The following is a 23,586-nucleotide window of genomic DNA, read 5'->3' as shown; positions in this document are numbered from 1 at the left end:
TCATCTGGTGGGCCAGCGAGTTGATGTCACCAGGTTGACAGGGCGTTTGTAAACTCCCTCCAACGTAGGGATGGCAGTGGACCGGGGGAAAGCGGGGCCCCGCCCCGCCTCACCCCGTTTGAACCAGGGATGAAGGGTATGAAACGGGGATGGAGGCAGGGACAAAGGTTAAAATCCATCCCCGTCCGGGGGTGGAGGCGCGGATGGACATGCACTTTTCCCCGCCCCGCCACGATCCCCGCCCCAACCCCGCCCCAACCCCGCCCCAACCACTTTTCCCCGCAATATCCCCGCCCCACCCCGCCTCATCCCCGTTTGAACCGGGGATGGAGGACATGAAACGGGGATGAAGGATAAAACCCATTCCCCGCCGGGGATGGAGGTGGGGGTGGAGGATAAAATCTTGAGGCGGGGTGGGGGTAGAGACCTTGTCCCCCGCCCCGCCCCGCCCCACTGCCATCCCTACTCCAACGAAATCGTCGGAGGGGATAACCGCCTAAAAAAAAAAGACAGTTCCCCATTTGGGATACTTCTCAAATGGTTGTAAAACATTTAATACTTCTAGTTAAGGTTTCCAAAAATGAGTCTAAAAAAAAAAGAATTTTGTATATCTGTTGTTGTCATGCATGGTACTCGACATGATAAGGGGGTATTATTCTCAAAAGAAAAGACATGCTAGAGTGTTCCACGGGGTTAATTTGGTGCAGTGGAAGGGGGCTTAGCTACTATAAGGGCGGTTAGGGTTCTAGTCACATGAGCATCAGCCCCTGCATTGATGATGGCACGGGATAATAAGCCCTTGCTCAGCCCAAGCTTGGCCATTCCCATTTTTTTTTCAAAGGAAAGCTGGGGTTAGGCAGACCCCTACCAGTTATACAACTACACCATTGGGTTTTGAACCTGCAACGACCCAACACAAGGTGACGTGCTCTAGCTGCTTCTACCAGACAATCGAAGTCCCCGTTGGTTTACATCATGGGGGACGACTGTAAGTACGTCAGGCTTATCCATCACGATTAGGTTTTTGATGTCGAGGGTGATTTTCCTGTCCTTTATGAAAAAAAAAAGACATGCTAGAGCACATTGTGCATCAATGCAACTATGAGCTAGATTGGTACAACCATGATATCTAGGCTGAGAGTATCATGGTAAAATTATAAAAATTCAAAATGAGGCCAATTTTAATTATTGTGATATTACTTTTATTTTGTCAGCATTTTATATTTTGACATGCTTATATTTTTTTTTATATTCTTACCATAGTTATCCGAAGCTTCTTGCTAAATGGGAAACTCGCTTCCTCGGAAGCTCACTTTGAAAGCGAGAAACTCCTCACTTCTCTAAAAGAAGGATAAGCTTTAGGAAACTCACTTCCAAAAGATGAAAAACCCGATTCCTTTTAGTGGGAAGCCCGCTTCCTCTTCATTTTCCAAATCGACTCGTGTTTGCTTCCTTAAAGGTTTCCTCTTGCTTCTTGCAGGAGTGGTCCACATGACATTTAGGTTCAAGGGATTCATTTGGATCTTACTTTAGTTTGTTTGTTTTTTTTAATTTGGATTCATATTTTTATTTTTATGTTATGGATGTATCTCAGATCCAATTCAGAATTAGGGTTTTTCTCTTCTACCCTATAAATACTCATTATAGGAATTGTTAGAATATAGTTGATGGATGAACTCTTTTCTTTGAATTTTTTGTAATTTTAATTGATATTTTTTATTAGTTCTTATTTTTTCAAGCTTTTCTTCATAGGATTGGCGTAACTTAGTCTTGTTATCACAAATCTGACCTTGAATTTACATCAGAGTCAAAACCGATCGATTGAGAATATGGATCATGAACACATGAATCAGATCAACGAGAAGTTGAACAAGGTGATTGAAAACTAGCGGTGCGAGCACTGCAGTTCAAATCGATGATAGGGATGAAAGAGCGTTTGATGCAGAGTTGACTGTGCAATGTTAAAACCCTAGCCAAAAGCATTGTGGTGGACTCTGACAATCAGCTTGATCTGATCACAACTCCAATGGACCCATGTACAAAAAGGTGCTCTATCTCCGAACGCATCTGGAATTGAGATTCATCCCAACAAAGTGGTTGTGATGCACACGTTGATCAACACAACGAATAAAGAAGATGGGGTAGATAATTTGGCCCCAAATCTTGGTTTAGAGTGGATGGATTCGGCCCCAAGCATCATGTCATGTATGGTTGAATCGACTCTAAAAACCCAACAGCCGTAGTCGCCACCATCGACGGGGTTGCCACTGATGATTTGCTGCCGGTGGCCGCCTACCATGGTGGCTCCTTGGTGGTCGATGGGGCTAGCAGTGGTTTCCTATCCACCGCAATTATGATTGGGGAGACCGATTCCTACATGAACCAGTTAGGTCTCATAATTGAAACCAAGTCAGGTACCCATAACTTGACTCAGTGGAACCTGAACCCACTTCAGACCGTTTTCATGGTCCAGAACCTAATCCTTGGAGTTTTGGACCCAACTCCTCCATACTATCCAATCAATTCAACCTTGATTGACCCATTTTTGTTCGAAACCTAAATTTTGACTCCGTTTTAGTTCCAAACCTCAATAAAAAACCTAGTTTTGCGCTCTGGTTCCATCCCAATTTTGACCTTTTAAAACTAGACTTGAGTCCATACCTGTTTCAGGCATTTTCCAAATGTATCCTACTACCTTCAGCTCCTCCAGATCTATGCCTAATAAATCCATATCAGCAGGAGGCTGCATGGGTTCTTTGGTTCTCAAGACTTAAAGAAATTGGAAGAGGCGAAAACAATGCAGACTCAAGAGTAAGCCTTCTTCAACACGAGCAGAATGTTACAGGAGCGGTTCACATGACATTCGGGTTCAAGGGATCCATTTAGATCTAGATTTAGTTTAGGTTTTTCTTGTTTAGATTTGAATTTTTATTTTTATTTAATGGATCTATCTCATATCTAATTTATAATTAGGGTTTTTCTCTTATACCCTGTAAATACTCATTATAGAGATTGATAGATGATAGTTGATTGATGAACTCTTGTTTTCTTTTCTGAATTTTTATAATTTTAATTGATATTTTCCATTATTCTTTGTTTTTTAAGCTTTCCTTCATGGGAGTAGGCGTAACTTAGTCTTGGTAAGTGAATCCGAACCTTGGATTTACATCACTTCCTACTTGCTTCTCCCTTCACTATCTATGTTTTTTATATTAAAAATTTATAATTTTTTTATAACAAACTTGTATGTTTGTTTTATATTATTTTAGATTTTTGTTCACCTCACTTTTTTTTTTGCTTTCATCCATGCTTCATATTGCTTTCTATGTGTTTCCTTTTCATTTTTCATACACTTGCATAATCTATTCATAATTGTATCCCACTTCCCGCTTCGTACTGCATTTTAATATTGACCTTCCCTACTTCTGCCTTGCATCACTTCTCATATCCATTTTGTTTTCTAATGATTCTTATAAATTATTTTGAGATTTTGCATTTTTAAACTTTAATAATTTCTCACAAGATTTTTCCTTGAGGAGAAAATCTAGGAATATGTGATTATTTTCTTGAAAACCATATTAAGAGGCCATTTGTTCCAAAAAAATGTAGTATTTGCATGGTTAGAAACTAACTTTAATTATCTTAGCACTAGGATGGCTGCCAATTTTTTTAATCAAGCTTTGCGTATAGTTTATGATAAAAAACAGTACTGACACATCAAATTGAGAGGCTCTAGAAGATTCTTCAGGATGGATCCACTTACATCCATGTGCTCATGACCACCGGCAATGTGGAGAGAGAGAGAGAGAGAGAGAGAGAGAGAGAGAGAGAGAGAGAGAGAGAGAGATAATAATTAAGTAATTGGTTTGAAGATCCACACGTGATTCATGTGTCATGTGGGAAAGCTTGAAACTTGTATTAAATTATCCAAGGATAGACAAGACGTCCTTTTCGAGGATTTTTTTTTGAATAATGTCCTTTTCGAGTATTGCTTTGCCAATAAATAAATAAAAAATAAAAAAGAGCCTGGGTTATCACTTCATTCACAAAAAATAATTTGTTTGTCGTTTATTACATCCAATGGCCTGTGCTTATCTAATGTTACCTAACACTCTCATAGTTTACTTGTCCGCTAGGAGGTGTCGGTTTGACCCGGACAGAACCGGACCCATACCAAACCCTATAGGATCAGGGTTTGGTAATAAATGAGAATTCAAAGAGTTTGTTATGGGTCAAACCCGGACTGGACCCATATTAGGAGGTGTCAATGGGTAGGGTTTGACCAGGACCAGGACCAGGACCAGGACCAGATCCATACCAAACCCTAATCGGGTCAGATTGGAACGGTTCAATTAATATTTGGATCCAGGTATGGTATGTAAATTTTCATATGAGACCCATGCTTGAACCGAGTTCCGACTAAGATCTGCAATTTTTTAATGTAAAAAATTTAAAATATTATTTTACAAAGTATGTTTCGGGTCTTGTCCGTGTAATCTTTATAGGATCCAGGTATGGTTTCTCTTATAGTGGGTTTAATTGGATCCGGATTTAGACCGGTTACCATCATCTCAAATCAGGCCTAGGTCTGGTTGCACACATGGTCCGAACCAAAACCCATCCGTTGACACCCCTATCCTATATGTCTGGACCATAAATAAATAACTTTTGCATTATTTTTTAAAAACAAAACGACCATAAATATAAAAATGCATGCACATTTACAAACATTACATAATTGAGAAAGAAATTAAGCTGTACAAAGGATTATCCCATCTTATTTATCGGTGGAGTTCGAGTAAAAAAAAAGAAAAATAATTAATTAAATATGCTTATGACAGTTAAAGGGTAAACAAAAAAATATTTACCATGGTAAAAAGGTGAGAAAAAAAGGATACCATTTAGAAAAGGGAGTTGGAGCAAATTTGGCAAACGTATAAAAGAGGGAGGGATGTGCTGCATGATAAGATCATGCTCATTTTTAAAAATAAGTTAAATATTTTTTGACAAAAAATTCTACAGTTTACAGTTGAGAACTTGGTTATAGGGGCATTACGTACAAATGCGTCTGTATCTCTATGGTGCATGTTGATTTGATCCAATCGGATCTCAAGGATGGATTCAGGATGTTCAAAATAGTTTGGCTTTTGGATCTTGATAGAAAAATACGATTTTATGACCTGAGAAAGTATTGCATATCGTTGATTTTTTTTTAAGGCAAGATGGTGTTAGGCAGACCCTACCAGTTATACAACCAAACCATAGGGATTCAAACTTGCAACATCCCAACACAAGTTGACGTGCACCAACTGCTCCTGCCAAACAAGCGAAGCCCTCCGTTGGTTTTTGAAAAGCTTATAAAATCCTATCTACGTGTCGTAATCAGACGATCTAAGAGCCAATTCCCACTAAGAAAAACATGCAGATCATATCTATAAGATTAGTTTCATGAAAAAGTAATAAAAAAAGTGAAAAAACATTTTGCACCTTATACGGCCATTACCAAATGTTACCCCTCTAAAAAGATCGATAACTATGTCACATGTACATGGTATTTTGGTGGGGGCGCCCATAGTGAGACAACTGGGCATGCTCAAACATGATGACATGAACGCTGGCATCTATGGATATTTTTAATAAAATTTAATAATATTTCACTAAAAATGCATTTTATGTATTAAAATATAAAACAGTTTTCATTGATAAAAAAATAATTTTCTTACACCTTTTAAACAAAAATTTAAAATTTTATCTTAATCTCGTGTTGCATGTCGGGATGTCGTACTTTTATGACATATGTTTATATAATTACAAAACAAAACGAGTTCAATCCCACTCATCCCCTATGTCATCCCCAATCTTCACACCACTCTTAAATCTTATGATGCAGGTTGGTTTGATCAAATCTGAACATACACTACAAGAAATAAGCAGATTAGCGACATATGCTATCCGACGGTAATCCATCGTAAATCTGTTTAGCGACGGATTGGCGACGACTTAGCAATGGATAAATTTCGTCATAGTTTTCTGATCGCTAATTAACGACAGAACTGATTTATCGCTACTTTTGTCGCTAATTCACGACAGATTAGCGAATGTCATGATTCATCGCTAATCCATTGCTAAATAAAGACTGATTTGATTTTGCGATAGATACATATCCGTCGCTAAAATTTCACAATGGATATGTTTCGATCGCTAATTTTCGTCACCAATTTAATGACGGCTTAGCAACAGATTACATTTCATCGCAAAACAATGACTGATTCAGTTTTTTAGACAGATTAATATCCATCCCTAATTCGTTGCTACATTCACGATGGATATTAGCGACGGATAATATCCATCGCTAATCCATCATAAAATTTTAAAAAAATAAAAAAAAATATTTAAAATATAAATGTCGAGAAAAATTTCTTATAATACAATTTATATAACCTGTGTATAAAAAATAAAGTACACATAAAAAAGACATATACAAAGCAGGTGAAACAAATTTAACAACCCACTATAATCCTTGCCAAGTTCAAATTAGTTACAAGTTAACATATACAAAGAGTTTTGTTTGAAACAACAAGTACGTGAAACAAATTCAACACATGAATCTAATCATCGTCAAGATTTGGAGCGTCATCCTCTTTATTGTCTCGATTTGCCCCTTCATCCATGGCTCCATCAGCTCCTCTACGTTGATAATCTCCAGCATCCTACAAGAGAACCAAAATGTTAGTATTGATAAACAAAATATAATGAAATAAATTATATGCAATGCACATAATCTAAGAAAATCAAAGTATCATATCTGAATGACACATAGACTAGCAATAAAGTGAAGAACATTAACAAAATTTAGATATGTGTTTTAAGGCTGACAAAATTTTTTTTTAGTGATTCAATCATGCAGATATGTGTTCTAAGGTTGTCAAAAAAATGTCATAGTGATTCAAGCATGCATATATGGTTTATAAGGTTGTCAAATAAATGTGTTATGTAGCACAATTATGCATATATATATTATAAGGCAGTAAAAAAACTTTCATAGTGATTCAATCATGCATATATATGTTCTAAGGTTGTCGAAAAACATTCATAGTGATGAAATCATGCATATATGTGTTATAAGGCAATCAAAAAACTTTCATAGTGATGAAATCATGCTTATATGTGTTCTAAGGTTGTCAAAAAACTTTCATAGTAATTCAATCATGCATATATGTGTTATAAGGCAATAAAAAAACTTTCATAGTGATGAAATCATGCTTATATGTGTTCTAAGGTTGTCAAAAAACTTTCATAGTAATTCAATCATGCATATATGTATTATAAGGCAGTTAAAAAACTTTCATAGTGATGAAATCATGCTTATATGTGTTCTAAGGTTGTCAAAAAACTTTCATAGTAATTCAATCACGCATATATGTGTAATAATATAGTAAAAAAAGTTTCATAGTGATGAAATCATGCTTATATGCGTTCTAAGGTTGTCAAAAAACTTTCATAGTGATTCAATCATGCACATATGTGTTCTAAGGTTGTTAAAAAAACTTTCATAGTGATGAAATCATGCATATATGTGCTATAAGGCAGTCAAAAAACTTTCATAGTGATGAAATCATGCTTATATATGTTCTAAGGTTGTAAAAAAACTTTCATAGTAATTTAATCATTAATATATGTGTTCTAAGGTTGTCAAAAAACTTTCATAGTAATTCAATCATGCATATATGTATTATAAGGCAGTCAAAAACTTTCACAGTGATAAAATCATGCTTATATGCGTTCTAAGGTTGTCAAAAAACTTTTATAGTAATTCAATCATGCATATATGTGTTATAATGCAGTAAAAAAACTTTCATAGTAATTTAATCATTAATATATGTGTTCTAAGGTTGTCAAAAAACTTTCATAGTAATTCAATCATGCATATATGTGTTATAAGGTTGTCAAAAATTTTATAGTGATTCAATCATGCATACATGTGTTCTAATGCTAGTAATAAAAATTCATTGTGATTCAATTATTCATACCTGACGGACATCAGAGCTCATGTTGAATGCAGATGAAGTTCTCCTGTCCCGAAAAAAGTTGCACAACTCATTATGGACAAGGTTAGAAATGACTTCATGTAAAAAGTCATGCATTGTATCCTGAAGAAGCTGGCAAACACCATCCCAAGAAACAACAGGGTCAATCAGACGGTGGGAGTTGATGCTGGCAGGAGAACTCTGAGAGCCCTGACGACAGGAGGCAACGACTGGTGTGGTGTTCATGTTACTCCTAAACCCGAACACATGACCTTTTTTGGGTTCACCGGTTGCAGTCACCCATGCTGCAGGATCAAAAGGCGGATGCTGAGTTGAGTCATCGCCATATCACTCTACCATCTGCTGCACGTATGAGTTCTACAAAGTAATGATTACAGTAGAAATCAATAATTAAGAATTACAATGTTTATGATAATATAATTCATGGTAACTTTTATATTATAATGTTTATTAATACAATAAATACATACCATTGTCGCTCTCGCCTTCTCTGATACGAACTCTCCCGTGCTTTTACGTTTATGTGTTTCAACAAACACATCCTTGTAAGGCACAATGCCTCATTTTTCAGCTTCCTGTATGATTAAATGATAAAAAAATCAATTAGAAAGTATGCAAAAATGCTTATAAATTTGACAATATATATATATATATATATATATATATATATATATATATATATATATATATATATATATATATATATATTGATGAGTTACCATTTTCTTCTGGTGGCTCCCAAAAGTCCTAGAACCACCTATGTATAGATGGGCATCGGGCTTCTTCGCTCGGTTTTATACAGCTTTTGCTGAGCGATTTCAAAATTCATGGCTCGCCCACTTGTCGCACATTGCATCCCAATAATTTATCTTGATAGTAGAAGGGTCATGGCCCTTCCACTGCAGTGGATCATCTATCCCACCAGCTGTTTTTATTGCTACAGTCTTCATATTATGCAGCATGTCGGCAAATCAATTGGCAGTTACCTTCTGCCATACTATCATCGCATTGTGTTCCTCCTTTGTAGTCGCGAAGTGATTCGAAGCCTACAAATAATTTCAGAAAGTTAGTGCATATGACTATATCAAAAAAATTAAATATGAAATACATTATCTATGATAAACGATTATATACCATAAATGAGGATCATAATCTTGTCAATACCTCCTTCGGGTACTCTTTCCATTGAGCGACCGGTCTTGGTAGATGTTGAAGTAGTGACTTTTTAATTTCTCGTATTACTTCTTATAGCTTGAACCTCGCACTGTACATGAATTGGTACACATTAACAATCAACTATCAATATACACTATTTATAAGATAAGTATTGGACAAGTGATAATGTAATACTTACGGTCGATTATCGATATACACTATTTGAATGAGTCGTCGTGTGTCAGATTGAGAAGACCCTGCATCTGATGTTGTCTTGTGATATGTATGAGTAGCTGGTGTAGGTGGGTCATGTGCAGGCGAAACATCATCTACAGAACAATCAGTTAGAAATTCACACAATGCACATATAAACTAATCAACTGTACATTTATTTAAATGATATACCTATTGAATGATTACGTAAAGATGAAGGTTGAGACTGACTATCACTTGGTCCTCGACCTCTGGGTGCTCAACCACTGGGACCTCCACGACCATATTCTAACAAATAAAAATATTATTTGGATCAGTTACATAACTCTTGATCTTAGCATGAACATGACATATGCATAAAATATAAAGATTTAAAGGTCCTACATGAATCAATTTTATAACTGTGTATATACATGCTAAGTATGCATGAAATATAACATGATATGCAATTTCATTAACATAGATACATAATCAAATAAAAAAAAACTTCATGCAAGCATGTATACAATCACGACAAACATTGCAATACATTCAAATCATTCATATCACAATAATGTCAAACATGTACCTGCAACAAACACACTCTAATATCCCACTAACTACAACCATGACTAGTATGGACTCCTCATCACTTGTTTGACTTTCATATTCTTCTTCTTCCTCCTCCTCATTGTCTTCTTCTTCATTGGGCACTCATCTACTTGGTATATGATTTGGATCACATTCTTTCATACGTGTGTCATCGGACAATGGAGATGTGATATGCAAACCATGTGTGACATCGTGACCATAAGAGAAGTCATACATATCATCTGATTGATAGTGATTACCCTCTTCAGCAATCTTGTCCTCCTGTAACTAATTATACTCGGAGTATAGTTTAGACTTTACCTTACAAACCGTCTACCATTCATTTCTATTTAACTTTCTTGTATACGGATATGAAGTATAGTAAACTTGTTGAGCTTACAAGGCTAATATGAATGGTTTATATGTTTCAAACCTTGATTTATGATTCACCTCCACAATGCTTGAGGCTTTGTCTACTCTTGTTGCTGTGGGATCAAACCAATGATACTTGAATAAAGTTACCATATTATTTATGCCTAAGTAAGTCAACTTCATTATTTCTTCAATAACACCGTAGTAGTCAAGTTCATGTTCACCATAACTGCTACCCTTGACATACACACTACTATTCATCATTGACTTGTTTACACTGTAGTCTTTTGTATGGAATCGATAACCATTTACAATGTACTCATTGTAACATTGCACAACTTTGGTCAAACCATTTTGTAAATCACATATTCTTTGATCATTAACATCACCATGGCGGACCTACAAGCATAAACAATGACTGTAATCATGACCAATTAAGTAATATATTATTGTTTAGAAGAAAAAAATACATGTCATCATCCTTACCAACTCTTTAAACCATGCCCCAAACTTATTTTCACGTTCATTCTGTACTTCTGAATCAGTGAGATGTGGATGTTATCTTCGCAACTCCAGATAAAATCGTATATACTTAACAAATATTTATATTACTGAACCATGTACGCATGTATAGAACTTAGCGTTACATATTAAGTATACTTACTCGATATAGAGGTCGATCACTGAGCAATTAAAAGGGATATAGATTTGTGTTGCGTCTTGCTCTCAATCTTTCAAGAGCCTTGACCGACATCTGCCAAAGGCATGCTCAAGTGGTTTAAATATCGATAGTTTGTCAGCCACAGTAAATTATTCTCCATCATCATTACGAGGTGGGCAAGTGTAACGTGTTGGAATATGAGGTTCAAAGTACATAGATGAGAAATTTGAAATCTCTTCTAAAGTATACGCCTCACAAATTGAACCCTCCACTCTAGCTTTATTCCAAACTTTTTTTGAGGTCAAACATGTATCTATCAACAATATATATCTCGTAATACAATAAATTCCCAATAGCATTAGAGAGAAAAGTATAAATAAAAATATATCTTTCAAATGGGTACATCCACCGATATTGCACAGGACCACCAACCATAAGTTCATATGGCAAATGTATGATCACATGTTCCATAACATCAAAAAATGTTGACAAAAATATCTTTTCTAGATGATAAACAGTAGTGACGACAGAATCCTCGAGATTCTTTACCTCATTTACTACAACTTCTGATGTGTATAATGTTCTAAAAAATCTACTCAACTCAGATAATACCCCCCATATAGGTTTGTCTAACATATCATGGAATGCTAGGAGAATCAACTGTTGCATAATAACATGACAATCATGGCTTTTTAACCCATATAATTGTCTCTCATGTATCTTCACAGCCCGAGCAATGTTAGAGATGTATCCATCTGGAAATCTCAACTGTCTCAACCACTGACATACATGTTTTACTTGATCTAGTCTAAGCATGTACCTTGCCTTTGCTTTCAGTACTTTGTCATTGTACTCTTAGAGTTCTAATTCTGGTCTTTTACATATTACTTTTAAATCCATACGGGTCTTCAGATTATCCTTCATATTTTCTTTGACATTTATTACCATATTGAATACATTAACAAACACATTTTTCTCTACATGCATCACATCCAAATTATGTCGCATCAATAAGGTCGGCCAATATGGTAGTTCCCAAAATATAGATTTCTTTGTCCAATTGTGATCCTTCCCAAATCTTGGAAAGGGTGTCAGACTACAGGCATCTGTCAGTCCATATAAAAAGTATCGCAATCATTTTAAAATCTCTATGCCAGACAACCGTGTAGGTGGACCTTCTACTTCAGTTGTGCCTGCTCGAAACACATTTCTTTGTCATCAGAACGGATGATCGTAGGGTAGAAATCAACGATGAAAATCAAATCAGCACGACTTTATTTCATGCGTCAATCTAAAAGATTTTATATCGTTCATGCAGTACAAACATGTCAACCTCCCATATGTACTCCAACCAGATAACATATCATATGCAGAGAAGTCACTAATTGTCCATAGAACAACAACCTTCATATTGAAATTTTATTTTTTGTGGGCATCGTACGTGAGAACACCGTTATCCTATAGTATTTTCAGTTCATCAATCAATGACCTTAAATATACATCAAGATTTTAGCCAGAAAAGGTCAGTCCAGAGATCAATAGAGACAAGAAAAAATTTTGATGCTTCATACACAAGCTTGGAGGAAGGTTGTATGGGGTGACAAATACTTGCCAACATGAGTATAGGATTGATCTACCCTCAAATGGATTAAATTCATCTGTACATAAACCTAGCTTAACATTTTTCACTTCCATTACGAAGGTCTAATGAGTACGATCAAAGCGCTTTCAAGCTTCTGCGTCAACAAGATGCATGATTTTATCTTCATCATGTTGAAGTTTATTTGCATGTCATCTTATGTGTTTAGCAGTACTCGAAGATATATACAATCGTTGGAATCTAGGAGTGAGACGAAAGTAGCGAAGTGACTTATATGACACTTCTTTTGACCTCGTGCTAGCATTGCCTCTTGTCTTTGGCTTGAATCAATGATACTCACATGATGAACATCATATGCTATTTTCTTGATATTTGAATTACATCATGCAGTGATTTAGACAAACATCTATCTTTTGATACCGCATACGTACATCATTGACCATAACTTTCGCACAATAGAAATTTTATGACAATTTTTTATCTTTGGGCAACATAGTCTTCACAATAAAGCATAAACGGTCAAAACATGATTGACTCAAATTATACTCTGACTTTAAATTCAGTAGTTGAAGAACTGCAGACAAGATAGTGTGACTCTCACAACCATTCTATAGTGACTCATCAACATCTCTAAGTAAATCATAAAATCTACTAGCTACATCGTTTGTTGCTTCTTCCTCTACCCCAGTTAGTACATCACTAGAATTCATAGCAGAACCCAGTTCTGGTCTTGCGGCATCAAATATCAAATCCATATATGAATTATCGTGCACTACATCCACCCGTACGTCAAAATTATTCCAAAATTCTTTACCATGAACCGTCCAATTCTGATAATCACTCATAAAACCCTTTATGTATAGGTGATGTCTAACGCCATGAGGTTCTACAAATTGATTGTTCTTACATATCGTGCAGGGGCACCTGATCCGACCGATGGGATCTACTGTACTGATACTTGCCGTTGCAAATTCAATAAAACTATCAATATCATCCATATATTCAAGCGACACCTTATTATCAATTATCCTACGATACATCCATTCATGGTTTGCAGTCATTTTATCAGATAATGTTACTGATATTATCTTCAGCAGTTAAAAGAGAATCATAATAATGCATTGATTAAAACAATATCAAATTTATCATGCATTGTTGGTAGATATAATGATTATATATATATATATATATATATATATATATATATATATATATATATATATATATATATATATATCACAAAGATATTTAGAAAGATGAAATCACATTCATAAACACGATACATTCAATTTAAGCATGTTTTCATAATATAATTTCACATGGAGGGCATAATTAACTCAAAAATAACTTCATGCAAGCATTGATATAGTCACATCAAACATTGCAATACATTCAATCATTCATATCACAATAATGTCAAACATGTACCTACAACAAACACACTCTAATATCTTGCTAACTACTACCATGACTAGCATGGACTCCGAACTACAAAAATAAGAGCACTTCTATTTCCATGCATTCAAATCATGCTCAGCATGATCTTCGAACTATAAAAATAAGAGCACTTCTATTTCCATGCATTCAAATCATGCTCAGCATGATCTCCGAACTCTAGCAAAGCAGTCTTAGATATCCACAGCTAAGTGAGTGTGTGAACAAAAAAGTGTTGCATCCAAGAAAGTAAATAACATGTGATGTGCTTGCATCACTTATCACGGGTATTTACCTGATTTGCATTGCTTTTGCCTTTGCATTTTTTTCTTATTTCTTTTTGCATTGCATTTTTAGCCGCATGCGATGCTTAGCACTAAGCATCGCACAATTAGCTCATCCATGTACCTGCAAAGCACAAATATACAAAACAATACAATAGCAAACGATTTACTCATCTCTCTCACAAGGAGAGAACGCTACAGCTGCACACACACACAACAACGAGCTTATCATCACTCAAACAGACCTTCACGATTGGCAGATACAGGTCAGAGGCCCAGCGAGATGGATGGAGCTCGACTGGTGCATGATCGCTCGCCACTATTCCCACATGAACAAGGGGAGAAAAGAAAAATAAGAAGAAGAAAAAAAAATACAAAGAAGGGCCAATGGGGAATCTGGTACCGGCCGATGAGAACTGCGACAATGGAGGGCCTCCGGGTCGGCACTCGTCAGGGAGATGAAGTGCGTCCGGACGACAACGGTGGTGTAGGGTTGACAAAAAAATAGGGGAAGAAAAGAGGGGATGGGAGGTCGGCGATGACGACGATGATGGTCGGCCTGCAATGGATTGGGCGGGACTCGAGGAGGGGGAGGAAGAAGAGGAGGTCGACGATGGTGTCGCTCCAGCGACCTGTGGATGGGGAAGGAAGGAGGTGAGAAGAGGACTCGGGGAGGGGGAGGAAGAAGAGGTGGTCGGTGATGGCGTCGCTCCAGTGGCCTGCGGATGGGAAAGGAAGGAGGTGAGGAGAGGACTCAGGGAGGGGGATGTAGAAGAGGAGGTTGGCACACGACAATGGTTGGCGGTGGCACACGGTGGCGAGAGATATGAAGTGAGGGAATAAGGGGGAGGTGATGAAGAGAAATCGGGCTACGGGTGGCGGGCGACGATGGCACACAGTGGTGGTCAGCGGTGGCACACGACGATGAGAGAGAAGGAATGGGGGAAGAAGGAGGAGGTGATGGAGAGAAATCAAGCAATGGGCGGCGGGCGGTGATGGCACGACGGTGGTTGGCGATGGCACACGACGATGAGAGAGGAGTAAGGGAAGAAGGAGGAGGTGATAGAGAGAAAATGAGCGATGGGCGACGGGCGACAAGCGATGTGTGAGGGATGAAATAGAAAGGAAAAGAAAGGGGCTCACATTAGGGTTTTACGGAGGAAATTAACGACAGAAAATTTCTGTCTCAAAATTTGTCACCAATTAGCGATGAAGTAGCGACAGAAAAATTCTGTTGCTCATCCATCGCGAAGTTGCGATGGATTATTTTTGTCGTAAACTTTCGTCGCTAATTAAGATTTTTCTTGTAGTAATAGATAAATTTAACATGGTTGATTTAGTAAGAAATAACACTCGGATCATTTTTTTAAATGATTTTTAAATCATGAAATTTATGTTTTTTTTAAGGCAAACTAGGGTTAGTGGACCCTATCAAAACAACAACTGCCCCATGTGGCAGAGAGATTCAATCCTGGGCCTTCAGCTTGATACAGCATCCCGCTTACAACATGAGATACCAGAAAATTTTGTGTTTTGTCAAAAGTTGATTGTTGAATTGCCAAAAAATTCTGCGCACAAGTTGGATTTAGTTTTTTTTTTTTTGGAGAGAAGGATTTTGGTGATTTAAATGTTCATCTTTATCACATCGATTGAGTCCCATTTGATCAAAACAACTTGCATCAATGAAATCCCTAGGGGTATATAGGTATGGTTGACATAGGGGATGAGTGAAACCGAATTATGCATGCGATGAGGCTAGACCCAACGAACACAAAGCCCATCTAGGCTCGACTCAACATGTGTGAACCCACCCAGTTGACTCAAACAGCTAGTCAACCCAATTGCCATAGAAGTTGCTTTCAGGTGTAGGGCAACTTTCCGGGTCAACATAACAATGTCTTCGGTGTGAAACCCACAATGTCGACCTAATGCAAAATATCCAAGACCGACAGGGGTATCTCCCTCAAGTCCATGTGACCCACTCTGGCCTAGCTTGACTAAGTCAATGTCTTTTGATCTAGTCTTAAGCAGCCTATAGACTAAACCAAAACCCTAACACTTGGACCGGTGGGTCACATCCACTTTTGGATCTAGTTCTAATCTGCTGCACTTGATCACCCTCCATCATTGCTTGGGCCCCGCAACTGACAGGTTGTATCTTAAAGATGAAGGGTGATTAGTTGCAGCAACACACTAAAAGTGTGCAATCACATTACACTTGATCTCCCTCCTCTAAGCGAAGTCATTGAGTCAGCCTCCTACCTTCTTTGTCACACTATATAGGCCCACAAATAAGGACCCTTTTTGTGGTCTTGCAGAATGTAGGGTCAGAGAGAGGGCTTTGACTTTGAATGATAATTGCAAATTTTGTATTCTTGTGGGCTTGAATTAGGTTTGCAATTAGTTTAGATCCAAGCCAACCACTAATTTGAATCCGAATCATTATTCTTTGATTTGTTTTGAAACAAGATCTGAATTTATAATTAATCTAGATTCATTTTCAATTCATAAAGACCTGATCATGTTAGCTCAACCTATTATACCTACTGTTGTCAGTATCGGCCTGAATAGGCTGGTAAGTTACGATACTGACCTGAATCAGCTATTTTTAATAAATACAAAAATTAACTTAAAATTAAATTTTTAATATTTTTTTAATAACTTTAAAACGTGTCAACATGTAATATTTTTTAATTTATTTTTTGACACATTCAGAACGATTCACTTGAGAATCAGTATTGTCAGATTCACCTAAATCATTGTCCAAATGATAAAGGTCCGATTAAACTGACAACATTGGCTATACCTACCATTCGTCATGCTAGTGGCGTAAAACTCCAAGGCTAGGATCCTCACCCCAGAATTCATTTAATCAAACTCTTTTAGATTTGGATCCATTTTAATCAAACTCTTTAGCTGCTCACCCTTTTTTTCCAGATCTAGCATAGCGATGCAAATTCGATAGAGCATAGACCCATGTCCCAACAAAATCACATATTTCGGTCCTGGATGGTATATGTTCAAATCCTTGTGGGAACAAATGTGGTATATGGACTATTCAGATCCTAGTGGCGATTAGGTTAAATAATGCGCTTATATTCTGGCATAGCTTGTAATATCACATATTTTTGCACCTAGTCATTTTATGATTTTTTGAAAATTTAGCTAAGTATATAAAAAAAAAACATTTAAACCTCGTTATTAGACCAATGTTTTTGAGTCTGAGCCTAGCCCAGGTCTCATCGACAAAGTCAAGACGAGCCAATCGAGCGTAAGAAAGAGTTTTATTTTTGACATTTAAATTCAAGCAAAATTCAAGTTATTTTTAGAAAAAATTCAGAATTTGATATTTGTGTAATTTGTCATTGGATGTGTCTCGAAATGCCGAGCATAACAATATGTTACTTTTTTTAATTCGAGTTTCGATTGGCCCAAAATTTGTTTTTTTTTTAAAGGAGCATTTTATCAGTTTGGATCCGGAGTTGGATCGGACTGGATCTGATGAATTTGATCCAAATTAATATGGATATGAACTCTATCCAAGACCCATATTAATCTAGATTTGGTCTAGTCTAAAAATTATTTGGATTTTTAGAAATAGATTTGGATCTTGAATTGGGATCCAAATCCACGCCCAACAAATTTATAGCTTTAAATTCATTTAGGAGCTTTAAATTTGAGTTAATTAAGGTTAAAAAGCCTTCCAAGTTAATTTGGCTATTTTTGAAATTTTTTAAATAATAATTAATTATTTAATACTAAATAAATAATAAATTATGCTTAATTCCAAAATTTTATTTTAATGGTTGTTTAGGAACTCTAAATGAAGTCCTTAAACATACCTAAGAAAACTAAGAAAAGTTAGAGAAGAAACTTTTAAAAATTTGAAAACTTTGAAAAGTCAATTTTTAAAAGAGTTTTAAAAAATTACAAAAGGGTGAGAGGGAGTTTCCTCCAAAGAGGAAACCCTCCTTCTCTAGTCCATCTAGAGAGGGCAAGAGAAGGGGGGGCGTCACCCCCCTCTTTGGTTATTTAAGTTCAAAAAAAAAAGAAGGAAAGAAAAAGAGAAAGAATGAAAGAGAAAATGAGAAGAAAGGAGAGGAAAAGAGAGGAAGAAGGAGGAGGAGGATCTTTTCCAGCCATCCACCCACATTTTTTAACTTTCATCTTTATTTTTTTCCGTTGTTTATACATGGTATGAGTTTTCTCTCTTGAATCAAGTGAGAAATTGATTATAGATTGGATTTTCATGCAGTATTTTGATGGAAATCCATGAAAAAAAAGAAAATATGGATGCTTTCTCTAAAACACATGGGGGATGATTCATGGATCTTTCTCCATAGAGATATTTTTTATTCTTTTCATCTTTTCAAAAAAATAGTTTTTTGTACATGCTAAAACAAAATTTTTATTCATGGTAGAAGTGCTTGTTTAGAGCTTCTTCTTGACGAATATTGATTTCCATGGATGTGTTTTGGTTTTATTCATCTTTTTCAAACAAGATTTTGTATATGCTTACTTACACGATAAAACCGAAATTTTAATTATGTTAAAAGTGTCCATTACGTGCTTGTTCCATGTAAAAGTAGTTGGAGGTGTATAAGCTTGTGAAAAGAATGCATTTATGCTTGCATACTTAGATAAAAGTGCATATGCAAACATGTTGAGGGTGATCATGGCCATGTGTGCATAGTTGCATTATGAACCTGTACATGCATGCTAAATTGAATGAAATATGCATGTGCATACATGTTTAAAAGATAGAAATTTTGCATGTACATGCAACTTGATCTTGAGCACGTTTATGCATACATATTCTAGTTAAGTATGTTTATCTCTGCACAGTCCAAGCATGCTTGCTCATGCTGGAATGGCTTGCAGCCATCCCAGTTAGGTACGACAGGGCAAGAACCTAGCCCCTACCTGGTCCAACTAGTCGGTTGGTGAAGGTCAGGTCTGCCAGCACTTGCCAGGTGCTGACCGACTCTACCTGGCCTAATCGATCTAGTTGGGCAGGTGCTCTTTTAAAAAAAATATACAGGGGCCTTATGTAGCCTGGCTAGAGTCTGCCAACCCCCAGTCGGCTACTATGTTGCGGTTAGACAGCTGGACGTTGCACCCTGCTGAACACATCAGATGCAGCCTTCTCTGTTAAGCAGAGTGGGCAGCAGTTGCTGCACCTAAACAGGTACATCATGCTGGGTTCAACCGAACCAGCCCGTGTGTCAAAAACATCAAAGTGTAGTTTTCTGTCGTTCACAAAACACACACATATATATATATATATATATATATATATATATATATATATATATATATATATTATTTATTTATTTCTTTGTTCAATGTGGGTTTCACATGCCTAATTGTTTTGACATGCGTATTTAAGGTGCTATTCCAAAGATGTTTCATGTGCGTGAATTGATATGACATCCTTAGGTATTACGCCATATGCAGCGTGTTTTAAGTACATGTGTATATATGAATTGATGTATGTTTTGCAGATGCATGAATGTTCATATTTTTAAATTTGGGCACTCATGGATGAAAGCATATACGTGAATGACTACATAAATAGTGAACACATGCATATGAAGGTGATATTTCATGCACATTGTTAAATTAGTTAAATTTGTATATATGAATGTGCATTTGAAAGAGAGTTACGTCATTGCATAAATAACATGTTATGATTTTTGCATATGATGCATCGATAATCAATGAATCATTGCGGCCCGGTGAGCCCTGAGTTTGGATTGCTCCTTTACTTATTTTTATGTATAGCTGAAATTACATTTTGACATTTCTCTCTATATTGCACTGTTCTGCATTTTTCATGGGTTTGGGATCCGTGATGAGCCTCGCATTTGAAAATGCAAATTTGTGGTATTATTTTGGCATGCTGAATTGTAAATTAATAAAAAAAACTATTAATAATAACTTTAAAAAAATAGTGCAATGTATATTTTTAGATGTCTCGTCGAAAGTATGAGATTCTTGGAGTTGCAGTTTTGGGGAAACCAAAATGATACAAAAACTTCATGTGCATTGTTGTTGCTCCTGAACCCGACATTAAGGTTCTTTCTCTTTGCCACGATTTTAGAGAATCTTCGCCACTTTGCCTTGGGGGTGGTGTGTAGACATAATTGTTGTTTGGTATACCAGAAAAAGTGACACTTGTAGATGGGTGGTCCCTGGTGTCCCGACATTAGATGGGTGGTCTAATGTTCCGAAGGTTGTTTTGGTCGAAGGCTAAATTTGAAACCCAGTAATAAAATACTACTCGTGTGCTAAGTTACCCTGGAAATCCTATTTGACCTAAAAAATTCTTACCTGTTTTGAGTATCTGCGGACAATGGTAATAATAAAAAGTGAAACTTAAATATATATGCATTCTAATAGGGACATATATATGAAAGAGAACTTGATTAAAGATAATAAATTACTCATGCATGTACAGTGAGATCATGTATTTTTCTGTTATGCATTAAATCATACATATTTACTTGTTTTTTTACTTGTTCTGTATATTAATTGCATGATATTGCATTTCGTTGCATGATGAATATTCTTACTGCTTATTTGTCATTGTGCAATTATTCTAGTATAATCCATCTTAGTTATTGCATGAATCTTATCTGTATTTTTTATACTTATTTGTTTTATTAGAGAGATTCATACATAAAATTTATTGAATTCTGACACCCTACTTTTGGTGTTTTTCGCAGCTTCAGATGCTCAATGAGGCGACTTGCTCATGAGAAAAGCTATGAGGGGTTCACATGGTTGTTTGGCAGACTTCTATGTACATCGAGGCTCTTTCTATTTGTTTCCTTTTATGCACTATGACATTCTTATTTAATTGTTTCATGACTCTATCATTTCTGAATTAATAAATGTTGGTTTGTAATGGTTTGTATGATGGGTGTAAAACCCCTTATGGTTTGTCAAGTTTTTTAGTTGTATGAAACTGTAAAGACCGGCCTTGGGTCTTTGAGAAGATTTCTGCAATTGATTAAAAAAAAATTCATACTTTTTTCCTGAGTATGAGTTGAGGTCGTTACATAGCCCAAACCATTTTCCTTTTTCGCTCGAAAAGGTAATATGTTTTACTGGTTTATGGTAGATCCAAAGTAGGGATGCCAATGAATCAAATTTATCTGATGTTCAATAGAATTGGACTATGTTTAATGGGCTTCATTAAACAAAATAAAAGATCCAAATACAATAAGATTCAGATATGGTTTTTTATTTTTGCTACTGAATCCAATGGATATTTGAGTTTAAAGGATACCCAAACCCCATTACATCGGAAAAATTCGATTTGGTATAAGTTTTTCTCCATCTGAAAACCGAATCTATTTAGCCAACATCCGATTAGTTGGATTTGATATTAGCCATATGCTGCTCGAATCCAAAGAACTGGGATCCGGTGCAATGTGATTGTACACTTTTTCTCACCTTTTATTTTTTGAATTTATAACCCAAAAATACCACACCTGACATGAAGACCTGGTTGCATTGACTCAGCCTGTCATACGTGTTGGGCCTGAACCAAGTTTCCACTAAAATCCACAAATTTTCAATGTAAAAAAAGATAGAGAATATTATTTTATCGGGTATGGTCAGGGTCTGATTCATGTAATTCTTATAGGATCTGGATATGATTTCTCTTACGATGGGTGAAATTGCATCGGGTACCATCATTTCAAATCAGGTTTGGGTTTGGTTTTACGTAAGTCCGAACCAAACCCGACCCGTTGACACCCCTGTTGAATACGACTAAGCACTAACCACTACCTGTTAATAAAAAATAAATAAATGACTTGTCCTCTTCCGCAACTCCAAACTTAGCCAACAAGCAACCCGGTCAACCATCTCACCTCACGATACTGCATCAATAAATAATAAAACAAATAGATAAATACTTTATGCGAAAAGGCCGGGCCCCACACTGTCCTCGAGTATGCCGCAAGCAAGCGTATCGGGATATATCTTACAACCCCAGATCGGGCCACGTTCCCGAGAGAAAGGCGAGATCTAGCCGTCCGATCTGGGAGGCAATAACGGTGTGAGCACGCGCAATGGGAGTTTGACGTGCCGGCCTCGCCGTCCACCGTGGGGGCGTCGCTTGACGAGCCCAAATTGCTCTTGACTAGAGGTGTCAACGGGTCGGCTTTACCCGGATCTGACTCAAAACAAACCCTATAAGATCCGAATATGGTGATAAATAAGAAGACTTGAATAAGATCGTGTCCTGACACGGAGATCCGATTAAGACCCCGGTATACTTTGTGAAATTTCATACCAGACTCGAACCTGATCCGAGTTTTGATTAAGACCCGCAAATTTTCAATGTAAAAGTGATAAAAAAATATGATTTTACCGGGTATGGCCCAGATCTGATTCATGTAGTTCTTAGAGGGTCCAGGTACGGTTCCTCTTATGGTAGGTCCGATTAGATCTGGGTCCGGACCCGATACCATACCTGAAAATCGAGTTCAGGTCTGGTTCCACCTGGGTCCGAACCAAACACGACCCCTTCTCTTGACGCCGTGTGTGTGTCTGGCACACAAACAAGCAATCCTTCTCACCATTTTAAAAATATCACGATATTTAAAAGGTTTAATGTTTGTTTCTTAAAAAAAAAAAAGGTTTAGTGTTTGTTACAATCGACTAACATTGTAGATGTGAAACTGGCTTTTGGATTACTGAAATTCGACCTGTGTATGAGTTTTTTGAATAATGCAAAATTAATAAAAGTTGTAAATACATTAATTTTTTTTACTCAGAAAAACATGATTTGATTCCCATTAAATCAATTATGCTAAATAAATTCATGGCGTTAGATTAAGCTAAACCACCTGCACTGTAAGAACAATCGACAGTAGCAAATACATATATAGGAAACTGAAAACTTACAAAATGGGCACGATACTAAATGAAACAAGCTATTGGCAGTATTTTTTTATAAATTCTGACCATGTTCTTGTTTTTAGGCATCACTTATTAGATCCCTTGATTCTGATGCATGGATAGGTTTCTATAAGGTTTCAAAAATTAATGACTTACAATTTTCATAAATTTTTTAGGCTCAAAATATCATTTTTTTATTTAAAATGAACTATCCAAGTGTTTATTTCTAGTAAATCAATCATGCTGAACACATCTATAAGGTCAGCATTTTGAAAAAAATATCAAAAAACTAATATCATGTTTCATTTAGCATGGTGTCCATTTTGTAGGTTT

Source organism: Nuphar pumila, chromosome 2 (assembly GCF_984573655.1).
Source record: "Nuphar pumila chromosome 2, dmNupPumi1.hap1.1, whole genome shotgun sequence".
Taxonomy (NCBI): domain Eukaryota; kingdom Viridiplantae; phylum Streptophyta; class Magnoliopsida; order Nymphaeales; family Nymphaeaceae; genus Nuphar; species Nuphar pumila.
The sequence above is the reverse complement of the archived record's forward strand: the minus strand, read 5'-3'. Positions refer to the sequence as shown.